This window comes from Rana temporaria, chromosome 6, assembly GCF_905171775.1.
Source record: "Rana temporaria chromosome 6, aRanTem1.1, whole genome shotgun sequence".
Lineage (NCBI taxonomy): Eukaryota > Metazoa > Chordata > Amphibia > Anura > Ranidae > Rana > Rana temporaria.
Genome location: NC_053494.1, coordinates 216,494,799 through 216,507,284, shown reverse-complemented (window position 1 = coordinate 216,507,284; position 12,486 = coordinate 216,494,799).

Below are 12,486 nucleotides of genomic sequence, written 5' to 3'. Positions count from 1 at the left end.
CAGCGTATCTGAGATACGCTACGCCGCCGTAACTTACTTTTTTTGGTTTGAATCCTGAAAGAATTTGCGCCGTAAGTTACGGCGGCGTAGTGTATCTCTCTAAATGAATCGCGTCCCCGTGCCGAACGAACTCCGCATGCGCCGTCCCTAAATTTCCCGCCGTGCATTGCGCTAAATGACGTCACAAGGACGTCATTGTTTTGACGTGGACTTAATTTACGTCCATCCCGATACACGGACGACTTACGCAAACGAAAAAAAAAATAAAAAATTATACGCGGGAACGACGGCCATACTTAACATTGCGTACGCCACCAAATAGCAGGTTTAACTATACGCCGGAAAAAGCCTAATAGAGACGACGTAAAAGAATGCGACGGCCGCTCGTACATTCATGGATCGTCGGAAATAGCTAATTTGCATACTCAACGTGGATTACGACAGGAACGCCACCCAGCGGACGCCGAAGAATTGCATTTGTTTTGTTTTGTTTGAATCCACAACGAATCCGCGCCGTAAGTTACGGCGGCATAGCGTATCTGTTGCGGCGTAAGGGCGTGGAATTCAAATGGAAGTGATGGGGGCGTGTTTTATGTTAATACGTCGTGACCCGACGTAAACAACGTTTTTTTTTTTACTGCGCATGCGCATGCTCGAAATCAAACCGGAACCAGCCAATGCTTACGACGGTGACGTCATTCTACGCAAATTCCTATTCGCAAACGACTTACACAAACGACGTAAAAAATTCAAAATTGTACGCGGGAAGGACGCCCATACTTAACATTGAGTACGCCTCAGAACAGCAGCTTTAACTATACGCCGGAAAAAGCCGAACGCAAACGACGGAAAAAAATGCGCCGGGCCGACGTACGTTCGTGGATCGCCGTAAATAGCTAATTTGCATAATCGACACGGATTTCAACGGAAACGCCACCTAGCGGCCGCTGAAAAATTGCATCTAAGATCCAAAGGCGTACGAAGACGTACGCCTGTCGGATCAAGCCGCGATGCCGTCGTATCTTGTTTTGAGGATTCAAAACAAAGATACGACGCGGGAATTTTGAAATTCGCCGGCGTAATTTCTTTGTGGATCTGGCCCAATATATATATACTAAAATATTCCCTTTCAAGCTTTGGTCACCTCAATTCAACTCAAACTTCTTTGAAGATGCCGAGTTACCGTGACCGAGGAACACAGCATTGTTATTTTTTCCCCATCTCTGCCCTATTCAACGGTTACATTTTACTTCATCAATGTATATTTATTTCATGAAATTATTGTATTAAACATTACTATTACTAAAATGGATTATTAATAATACGAATAATAATACAAATAATAAAATATATTTTTATAAATATATTGTATGATATTTACATATTTTATAAATGATTTGTATACAAATATATGTAATATATATATATATATATAAGTCAGACAATATAACCTCATATAAAGTCCCATGACCATAGCCTTTTCTTATACTACTTTCTTATTTTCTTATACTACTAATAGGGATGGAGGCTTGTCACTGTGGTTTGTGCCAGATCATTTTTTTGCTTCTCAACAAAACTATATTCCCTTTCAAGCTTTGGTCACCTCAATTCAACTCAAACTTCTTTGAAGATGCCGAGTTACCGTGATCGGGGAACACAGCATTGCATTTTTTTCCCACCTCTGCCCTATTCAACGTTTACATTTTAGTTATCAATGTTTATCTATTTTTATTAAATTATTTTATTAAACATTAATATTACTAAAATGGATTATTATTAATAATAAAAATAATAATAATAAATATGTTTATAAAATGTATGCTATGTACATATTTTATAAATGATTTGTATAAAAATATATGTAATGAATATAATATTATGCAATAACTATATTAAGTATATAATTATTACTGTATTATTAAAAATAGATATATTATTATATACATATACATTAAAACCTTAGATTGCAAGCATAATTCATTCCGCAAACATGCTTGTAATCCAAAGCACTTGTATATCAAAGCAAATTTCCCCATAAGAAATAATGGAAACTCAAATGATTCGTTCCACAACCATTTATTCATAAGTCCTTCAGTTTATAGTCCATATAAAAAGATTATAACAATGTGATTGTGTGACCATAAAATGTCCATCCACAAATGGAAGCCTCCACAAGGGGATTAGAAGCAAAATCCAGCAGGAGCTTCAGGGTATAAAGGAGAAGAGAGGCGCCTCTAAGTGTAGCAATAAGTTGCCAAATGTTGTACCTTCATTAAATGTAACCATATTGCTACACTTAGAGGCTCCTCTCTTCTCTTTTATACTCAGTTGGACTTAAGGTCCACTATACACCCAAGGTCCACTATACACCCAAGGTCCACTGTGCACCCAAGGTCCACTGTACACCCAAGGTCCACTATACAGCCAAGGTCCACTATACAGCCAAGGTCCACTGTACACCCAAGGTCCACTATACACCCAAGGTCCACTATACACCCAAGGTCCCCTGTACACCCAAGGTCCACTGTACACCCAAGGTCCACTGTACACCCAAGGTCCACTATACACCCAAGGTCCCCTGTACACCCAAGGTCCCCTGTACACCCAAGGTCCACTGTACACCCAAGGTCCACTATACAGACAAGGTCCACTGTACACCCAAGGTCCACTGTACACCCAAGGTCCACTGTACACCCAAGGTCCACTGTACACCCAAGGTCCACTGTGCACCCATGGTCCACTATACACCCAAGGTCCACTGTACACCCAAGGTCCACTGTACACCCAAGGTCCACTATACAGCCAAGGTCCACTATACAGCCAAGGTCCACTGTACACCCAAGGTCCACTATACACCCAAGGTCCACTGTACACCCAAGGTCCACTATACACCCAAGGTCCCCTTGTACACCCAAGGTCCCCTGTACACCCAAGGTCCACTATACACCCAAGGTCCACTGTACACCCAAGGTCCACTATACACCCAAGGTCCACTATACACGCAAGGTCTACTGTACACCCAAGGTCCACTATACACCCAAGGTCCACTGTACACCCAAGGTCCACTATACACCCAAGGTCCACTATACACCCAAGGTCCTGGCCACACTCCAGAAGAGGACACCACAGCCTTGCAGGTAAGTGCCGGACCGTCCAGGGGGATTCAGTGCCATACCATACCACCGTGGGGTGTTCTTTGTTTGCCGCCTACCCCCAAAAGGAAAACCCACCAGCCACCACTGGGGATAGAGTGGCGGCGGGAGCAGCATGTGGAGGAACCGATGCCCTTTTCCCTGCAGCTGCTGAATGTCTGTGGGAGGGAGAGGAGGAGGAGAAGCGGGCATTCAGTGGCTACATGGAGGGATCAGTTGCTCTACATGCCACCGCCCCCAATGTCCTCCTATCCAGGCATGGCGGGGGGCACACTGGTCCCTGGGAGCATTGGGCAGGGTTGCAATGGCGACCCCTGTGACCCCTGTATGTAAGCCCTTGGAGGTGAGCCGGTACAACTGGAGTTGAGCTTTAATAAACCCAAGTTTCACTTTTAGGTAAAATTTAGAAGAAATCATCGGGCTGAAAACCTTTCATTAATTTCTTGTTTTGTGACAAAATAAATGTTAATAGAAAATCACACACTGATATTTATACACAAAGACCGAGACACTTTAATTAAACAATTCTAATTATTCAGCACCCAAGGCTTGTTTTGTAGAATATTCCGCATAATTACATTCATTATTAATACCTCGGATAAAGTTTTATCTATTGAAGTAAACAGCAATGGGGGAAATGAAAAAACTCTGAATTTCATGTTTGTCTGTCAGGTGACACCGCCGTCGTTAACACTAAAACACCGAATTACTCGAGCTACAAAATGTCTCTAAACAGGTGCTAATGGAACGCAGCGTAACCACAATGTTTTCTAATGTTTCTTACTGAGAGAGTGAAGACTCAGCTTGCTCTATTGACAAACTTTTATTGAGGTGTTTTTATAAAATGTAAGGATTGAGTGAGTTGAAGACTCTCAAAAAAAAAAAGCCGGAATTTGTGGGCATCGGTGGGGACACGTGTGTTATCCAGGAGGAAAGGGGCCTTCACCCTATTTAGGGTTTTGGGTTTAGCTCTACCAGCAAATCCCCAAACGAGGAATACTTTATACGTTGTTGCAAGACCTCCCTACTTTTGATGAGTGCTAATCTTAATTGATGAACACATGATAAGAGTACTATTTTTGAGAGACATATACAGTGGGGATCGAAAGTTTGGGCACCCCAGGAAAAATTTTTTAGTAATGTGCATAACGAAGCCAAGGAAAGATGGAAAAATCTCCAAAAGGCATCAAATTACAGATTAGACATTCTTATAATATGTCAAAAAAAGTTAGATTTTATTTCCATCATTTACACTTTCAAAATTACAGAAAACAAAAAAATGGCATCTGCAAAAGTTTGGGCACCCTGCAGAGTTAATATCTTGTACTGCCCCCTTTGGCAAGTATCACAGCTTGTAAACGCTTTTTGTAGCCAGCCAAGAGTCTTTCCATTCATGTTTGAGGTATCTTTGCCCATTCTTCCTTACAAAAGTCTTCCAGTTCTTTGAGATCTCTGGGCGGTCTGTCACGCACTGCTCTTTTAAGGTCTATCCATAGATTTCCACTTATGTTGAGGTCAGGAGATTGTGAAGGCCATGGCAAAACCTTCAGTTTACGCCTCTTGATGTAATCCCCCGTGGATTTTGAGGTGTGTTTTAGGATCATTATCCATTTGTAGAAGCCATCCTCTCTTTAACTTCAGCTTTTTCACAGATGGCATCAAGTTACCATCCAAAATTTGCTGAAATTTTATTGAATCCATTTTTCCTTCTACTCGTGAAATGTTCCCTGTGCCACTGGCTGCAATACAACCCCAAAGCATGATTGATCCACCCACATGCTTCACAGTTGGACAGAGGTTCTTTTCATTAAATTCTCTGCCCTTTCTTCTCCAAATGTACCTTTGCTCATTCCGGCCAAAAAGTTCTATTTTAACCTCATCGGTCCACAGAACTTGTTTCCAAAATGCATCAGGCTTGTCTATATGTTCATTTGCAAAGTTCAAACGCTGATTTTTGTGGTGAGGACGTAGAAGAGGTTTTCTTCTGATGACTCTTCCATGAAGACCATATTTGTACAAGTATCTCTTTATAGTGGAATTGTGTACCACAACTCCAGTGTCTGCCAGATCTTTCTGGAGGGATCGTGCCGTCAAACGTGGGTTTTGAATTGCTTTTCTCACAATCCTGCGAGCTGTTCTGTCCGATATTTTTCTTGGTCTTCCAGATCTTGCTTTAACTTCCACTGTTCCTGATGACTGCCATTTCTTAATTACATTCCGAACAGAGGATATTGACATCTGAAAACGCTTTGCTATCTTCTTATAGCTTCTCCAGCTTTGTGAGCGGCAACTATTTTCACTTTCAGTTTTCTAGACAACTGCTTAGAAGAACCCATGGTGCTGATTGTTGGGGCAAGGTCAGATGAGTCTGGGCATTTAAAACCTTTGAGATTGACGTCACCTGGTCTTCCCAGACGATGATTGAGAACAATCCATGACACTGGCAGGTCTCAGCTTTGCAAAGGGGGCGGTGCATGCTAGAAATTCTGCAGGGTGCCCAAACTTTTGCAGACGCCATTTTTTTGTTTTCTGTCATTTTGAAAGTGTAAATGATGGAAATAAATTCTAACTTTTTTTGACATATTATAAGAATGTCTAATCTGTAATTTGATGCCTTTTGGAGATTTTTCCATCTTTCCTTGGCTTCATTCTGCACATTAATACACATTTTTACCTGGGGTGCCCAAACTTTCGATCCCCACTGTACAGTAGACATTTGCACTGCCGAAAAATTGGTTAGTTTACGTTTTCGTTTCATTCATTTTTTTTCATTTTTTTTTTGGGGGGGGGGGGGGAGTCATTCAATTAGTAAATTGGAAAAAAAAAAAGAAATTCGAAAAATATTGAAAAAAATCTCAAATTTCTAAATTAAAAAAAATCGGAAAATTAAAAAAAAATTGGAAATTCAGAAATTTGAAAAAAAAGCTAAAATTCGAAAAAAAGAAAAACTCTGAAATTGGAAATTAAAAAAAAAATCTGAAATTAGAAATAAATCTGAAATTTGTACATTTGAAATTAGAAAAAAATTGTAGATTGTAAATAAATCGGAAATTCAAACAAAATCAGAAATTCAAAAACCCAAAATTGTGAAAATAGGAAATAATAACTAACCACGTTTTAGTAGAAGACCATTGACCGTGGTTTCATCTGGGTTTGTTTCAACCTGTTCTGGTGAGACCCACACTTTCCAATTGCAAATAAACCCCAGAAGTTATTTGCACCACATTTTTTTGGCCACCAAAGGTTCAAAGAAGCCAAGTTCCCATCAGCACAAATCACTGGCTCTATGTTCTGAAACCTCTTCTTGAAACACTGTCAGAAACCATGAATCAGACTGAGACAGAAGTACAGTTAAATCACACTCGTTTAATAATAATAATAATAATAGTAAAAGGTAAACAGAGCAATGTAGTCAAATCATAGCCAGAGTTCGGTAACTGGACTGAATAGCCAGACAAGCCGGGATGTCAGGGAGCCAGAGATCAGCGTACTTCAGAATAGGCCAGGAAATCAGGAAACCCGAAGAATCAGCTTAGTGGAGCAGCAAACAGGATCAGGAACCAGAAGGAACATCAGCCACTCAAAGTCTTCACTAGGTACACAGGAGAGAGTCTCTGGATGTGTTTGACCAAGGCGAAGGCAGAGATCATCTGAGCTGGACGGCTTAAAGCGGAGGTTCACCCTAAAAAACATCTATATACCATTACATCCATCATACTTCCGACATCTACAGTATGCCTTATTTTTTTGTTTTTTTTGTCGTACATACGGTTTTATTGTTATTTTGCCCCCGGCTTCCGGGTTCTGGCTCCCGCGGGACTGGGCGTTCCTATTCAGAGGTTAGATGATTGACGTCTGGTGAAAAACTTCCCCTGGCGCATAAGGCACGTCACCAGTTTTCCGTAACTAGCCAACCTGCGAGTCGGCTCTATATGGAGCCTGTGCAGTCAGCTCTACACGGCGGGTGCAGGCGCCGTACAGCGCCGTATAGAGCTCACTCGCAGGTCGGCTAGTTACGGAAAACTGGTGATGCGCCTTATTCGCCAGGGGAAGTTTTTCACCAGATGTTAATAATCTAAGCTCTCAATAGGAACGCCCAGTCCTGCGGGAATCAGAACCCGGAAACCGGGGGGAAAATAACAATAAAACGGTATGTATGGCAACAAAAAAAAAAAAAAGCATACTGTAGATGTCGGAAGTATAGAAGTATGCTGGATGTAATGGTATATAATTGTTTTAGGGTGAACCTCCGCTTTAAGTAGGCAGGACTGGCGAGCAGGAAATCATCAACAGGTGAGTCACTGTGGAGAGATAGGAATTGGCAATTGGCCGACATCTGAGCGGCCAGCTCAGAGAAGGAAGGGCTGAGCCCAGCCCACACAAAGACCTGGCCAATGTTGTAAACTGGTATAGTGGAACGTTGGTCAATGAGTAACGCGGTTAGAGAGCGTTTTGAAAGACGAGCAACTTATTTGGTAAAATCCTGACTCGGTTTGCGAGTGTCGTCTCGCAAAATGAGCAGGATTCAATCCAATGGGCTGCGCAGTACCGCATTTAGCCAAATGTGCAAGGGCGCCGGTGACACTCGGAGCGGTTCGGAGCCATTCGGAAATACTCAAAAACCACTTGGGAATACTCGGAAACACTCGAAAATACTCTGTTCAAAAGTGTTTCCAAGCCTTTCCGAGGGTTTTCGAGTTCAGCCGAGCTGCCCCCGAGTATTTCCAAGGCTCTCCAGTGCCCCCACCTCTGGCCACATGTGGTGTTGCATGCAATAAAAGTCAATGCGGAAAGAATTACCATATTTATCAGGGTATATTGCGCGCCGGCGTATACCGCGCACCCCAAGCTTAGAAGGGAAATTTAGGAAAAAACTTACATTTTGGATGCTCAGACTTGTCGTGTCTGTCTGCTGTCGGCGTCCATCTGCGGCCTTGCGCGGGATCCGTCCAGCCTTGTCGGTGTCCGTCTGCTGTCTTGCCCGGCGTCATCGCCGGCCTTGTCCGGCTTCTGTCTGCGGCCTTGCGCGGGGTCCATCCAGCCTTGTCGGTGTCCGTCGCGTCCGTCTGCCGGGGGTTGCAGCGTTGTGTGTTTGAATTTGGCGCCTCGGTCGAGCTGTGCAGAGCCGGATTTCCGGTGTCTTCGGCTCCTCTCAGCTTCTCTCGGCTGTTCTCGCATGGCTGCGGGCGGAGCCGAGCGTGGCCGAGCCTAGCCGAGTGCGCAGTACACTCGGCTCGGTCTTTGTCGGCGGCGCTCAGAGACAGCGAGGATCGGCGTATAACGCGCACACACGATTTTCCCCTGATTTTAAGGGGAAAAAAGTGCGCGTTATACGCCGATAAATACGGTATCTTCGTTTCCATTGACTTCTATGGGGAAACTCGCTTTGATATGCAAGTGCTTTGGATTACAAGCATTCTCCTGGAACGGATTATCCTCGTAATCCAAGGTTCCCCTGTATTAGCATCCACAATGGGCTCCATGCTCTCTCTTGCTACAGGTCATTCTCAAAAAATTAGCATATTGTGATAAAGTTCATTATATTCTGTAATGTACAGGCATACCCCACTTTTAAGTGCACAATGGGACCAGAGCATGTATGTAAAACGAAAATGTACTTAAAGTGAAACAATACCTTTTTGCACTTATAGGGTGTAGTGGGGGGTCAGGGGGTGTAGTGGGGTGTTAGGAGCTGTAGTTAAGGTCTCATGGGCTGTAGTGGGGGTGTCAGGGGCACACTGGAACTGGGCGGGCTATGCTCTCTGAGCTTCAGCTCCTTTTACTGCGGCTGCAAAATGTCTGTACAGTACTTGTAAGGCACTTTACATACACTCACGGGTATGTCCTTACTCGCGAGTGTATGTAAAGTGAGTGTACTTAAAGCGGGGTATGCCTGTACTGATAAACATTAGACTTTCATATATTTTTAAATTCATTACACACAACTGAAGTAGTTCAAGCCTTTGATTGTTTTAATATTGATGATTTGGGCATACAGCTCATGAAAACCCCAAATTCCTATCTCAAAAAATTAGCATACTTCATCCGACCAATAAAAGAAAAGTGTTTTTAATAAAAAAAAAAAGTCAACCTTCAAATAATTCTGTTCAGTTATGCACTCAATACTTGGTCGGGAATCCTTTTGCAGAAATGACTGCTTCAATGCGGCGTGGCATGGAGGCAATCAGCCTGTGGCACTGCTGAGGTGTTATGGAGGCCCAGGATGCTTCGGTAGCGGCCTTAAGCTCATCCAGAGTGTTGGGTCTTGCGTCTCTCAACTTTCTCTTCCCAATATCCCACAGATTCTCTATGGGGTTCAGGTCAGGAGAGTTGGCAGGCCAATTGAGCACAGTAATACCATGGTCAGTAAACCAGTGGTTTTGGCACTGTGAGCAGGTGCCAGGTCGTGCTGAAAAATGAAATCTTCATCTCCATAACGCTTTTCAGCAGATGGAAGCATGAAGTGCTCCAAAATCTCCTGATAGCTAGCTGCATTCACCCTGCCCTTGATAAAACACAGTGGACCAACACCAGCAGCTGACATGGCACCCCAGACCATCACTGACTGTGGGTACTTGACACTGGACTTCAGGCATTTTGGCATTTCCCTCTCCCCAGTCTTCCTCCGGACTCTGGCACCTTGATTACCGAATGACATGCAAAATTTGCTTTCATCCGAAAAAAGTACTTTGGACCACTGAGCAACAGTCCAGTGTTGCTTCTCTGTAGCCCAGGTCAGGCGCTTCTGCCGCTGTTTCTGGTTCAAAAGTGGCTTGACCTGGGGAATGCGGCACCTGTAGCCCATTTCCTGCACACGCCTGTACACGGTGGCTCTGGATGTTTCTACTCCAGACTCAGTCCACTGCTTCCGCAGGTCCCCCAAGGTCTGGAATCGGTCCTTCTCCACAATCTTCCTCAGGGTCCGGTCACCTCTTCTCGTTGTGCAGCGTTTTCTGCCACACTTTTTCCTTCCCACAGACTTCCCACTGAGGTGCCTTGATACAGCACTCTGGGAACAGCCTATTCGTTCAGAAATTTCTTTCTGTGTCTTACCCTCTTGCTTGAGGGTGTCAATGATGGCCTTCTGGACAGCAGTCAGGTCGGCAGTCTTACCCATGATTGCGGTTTGGAGTAATGAACCAGGCTGGGAGTTTTTAAAAGCCTCAGGAATCTTTTGCAGGTGTTTAGAGTTAATTAGTTGATTAAGAGCTCGTTTAGAGAACCTTTTCATGATATGCTAATTTTTTGAGATAGGAATTTTGGGTTTTCATGAGCTGTATGCCAAAATCATCAATATTAAAACAATAAAAGGCTTGAACTACTTCAGTTGTGTGTAATGAATCTAAAATATATGAAAGTCTAATGTTTCTCAGTACATTACAGAAAATAATGAACTTTATCACAATATGCTAATTTTTTGAGAATGACCTGTATATGGAGGTTGTTTCTCTGTTGCACCGTCCCCCAAAGATTGGATGTGGGGAGGGTACAGGAAGTACTGGAGGTGGAGGAGGGAAGGGCGACCCTGCCAAAGGGCACCTGGGACATTTCCTCAATTTTATGTATCGGTTACATTATCCCCGGTCAGCCCCGATTTGTACATAACAGTCACACTGCAATAGAACAAATGTTTTTCATTTTTATAAATAGAAATCTCGTGGAACTGAGAAATGCCCTTTATGGGTCATGTAGTGGAAGATTTACTGGAGTCTGGATTTCTAATTAGCACATCTGCGGAAGATAACATGCGCAGCTCTTGTGACCTTTATTTATACTGCTGACAGGCAGTGCAGAGATTATCCATTTAGAAATTCCGGGCTTCAGCTAAAGTTTTGATAACATAAATATACAAGTCAGAATGTTAGTTGTTGCTATGATTCCTTGTTAGATATTAGATCTATTAAGTGGAGACAGAGGGTGGAGCAGGGGCGGACTGACAACTCATGGGGCCCCCGGGCAATAGGAGATTATGGGGCCCCCCGGGCAATAGGAGATTATGGGGCCCCCCGGGCAATAGGAGATTATGGGGCCCCCCGGGCAATAGATTATGGGGCCACACAGTATACATACACAGTATACACACACATAGCTGGATTCAGATAGCTTTACGCTGTCGTAATTCTGAATCTATGCCGTCGTAAATTTAAGCGTATTCTGGAAACCAGATACGCTTAAATTAGGCTAAGATACGAGCGGCGTAAGTCTCCTACGCCGTCGTATCTTAGGGTGCAATATTTACGCTGGCCGCTAGGTGGCGCTTCCTTTGAGTTCGGCGTAGAATATGCAAATGACTAGATACGCCGATTCAGAAACGTACGTGCGCCCATCGCATTTTTTTTCCGGCGTAAAGTTAGCCGAACAACAAGCTGGCCTAGTCAATGTTAAAGCGGTGGTTCACCCTAAAAACTACTTTTTCTAATTCCACTGCCCCCCCACATTACAATCCGATTAAGGCTCTTATTATTTTTTTCATGCTGTACATACCTTAGTACAGCATCTTCACCCGTGCATCCGGGTTGCGAGTCCCGCGGGAGTGGGCGTTCCTCACATGTGTGTGATTGACGTTTTGGCCAAAAACGAGCTCCCCCCCGTCGCGTAAGCCGCGTCACGATTGGCGAAAGGAGCCGAACGGCGATGCGCATGCGCAGTATAGCGCCGACTCGCCGTTTGGCTCCTTTCGCCAACCGTGACGCGACTTACGCGACGGGGGGGAGCTCGTTTTTGGGCAAAACGTCAATCACCAGCATGTGAGGAACGCCCACTCCCGCGGGACTCGCAACCCGGATGCACGGGTGAATATGCTGTACTAAGGTATGTACAGCAGGAAAAAATAATAAGAGCCTTAATCGGATTGTAATGTGGGGGGGCAGTGGAATTAGAAAAAGTAGTTTTTAGGGTGAACCACCCCTTTAAGTATGGCCGTCGTTCCCGCATCAAAATTTGAAAATTTTACGTTGTTTGCGTAAGTCGTCCGTGAATGGGGCTGGACGTAATTTACGCTCACGTCCAAACCAATACGTTCTTGCGGCGTACTTTGGAGCAATGCACACTGGGATATGTACATGGACGGCGCATGCGCCGTTCGTAAAAAAAACGTCAATCACGTCGGGTCACCAATCATTTACATAAAAGACGCCCCCCTCATCCTCATTTGAATTAGGCGCGCTTACGCCGGCCCCATTTAGGCTACGCCGCCGTAACTTAGGAGGCAAGTGCTTTGTGAATACAGCACTTGCCTCTCTGATTTACGGCGGCGTAGCGTAAATACGATACGCTATGCCGCCTGAAAGATGCGCCGCCCTACCTGAATCTAGCCAACAGACACACAATACAC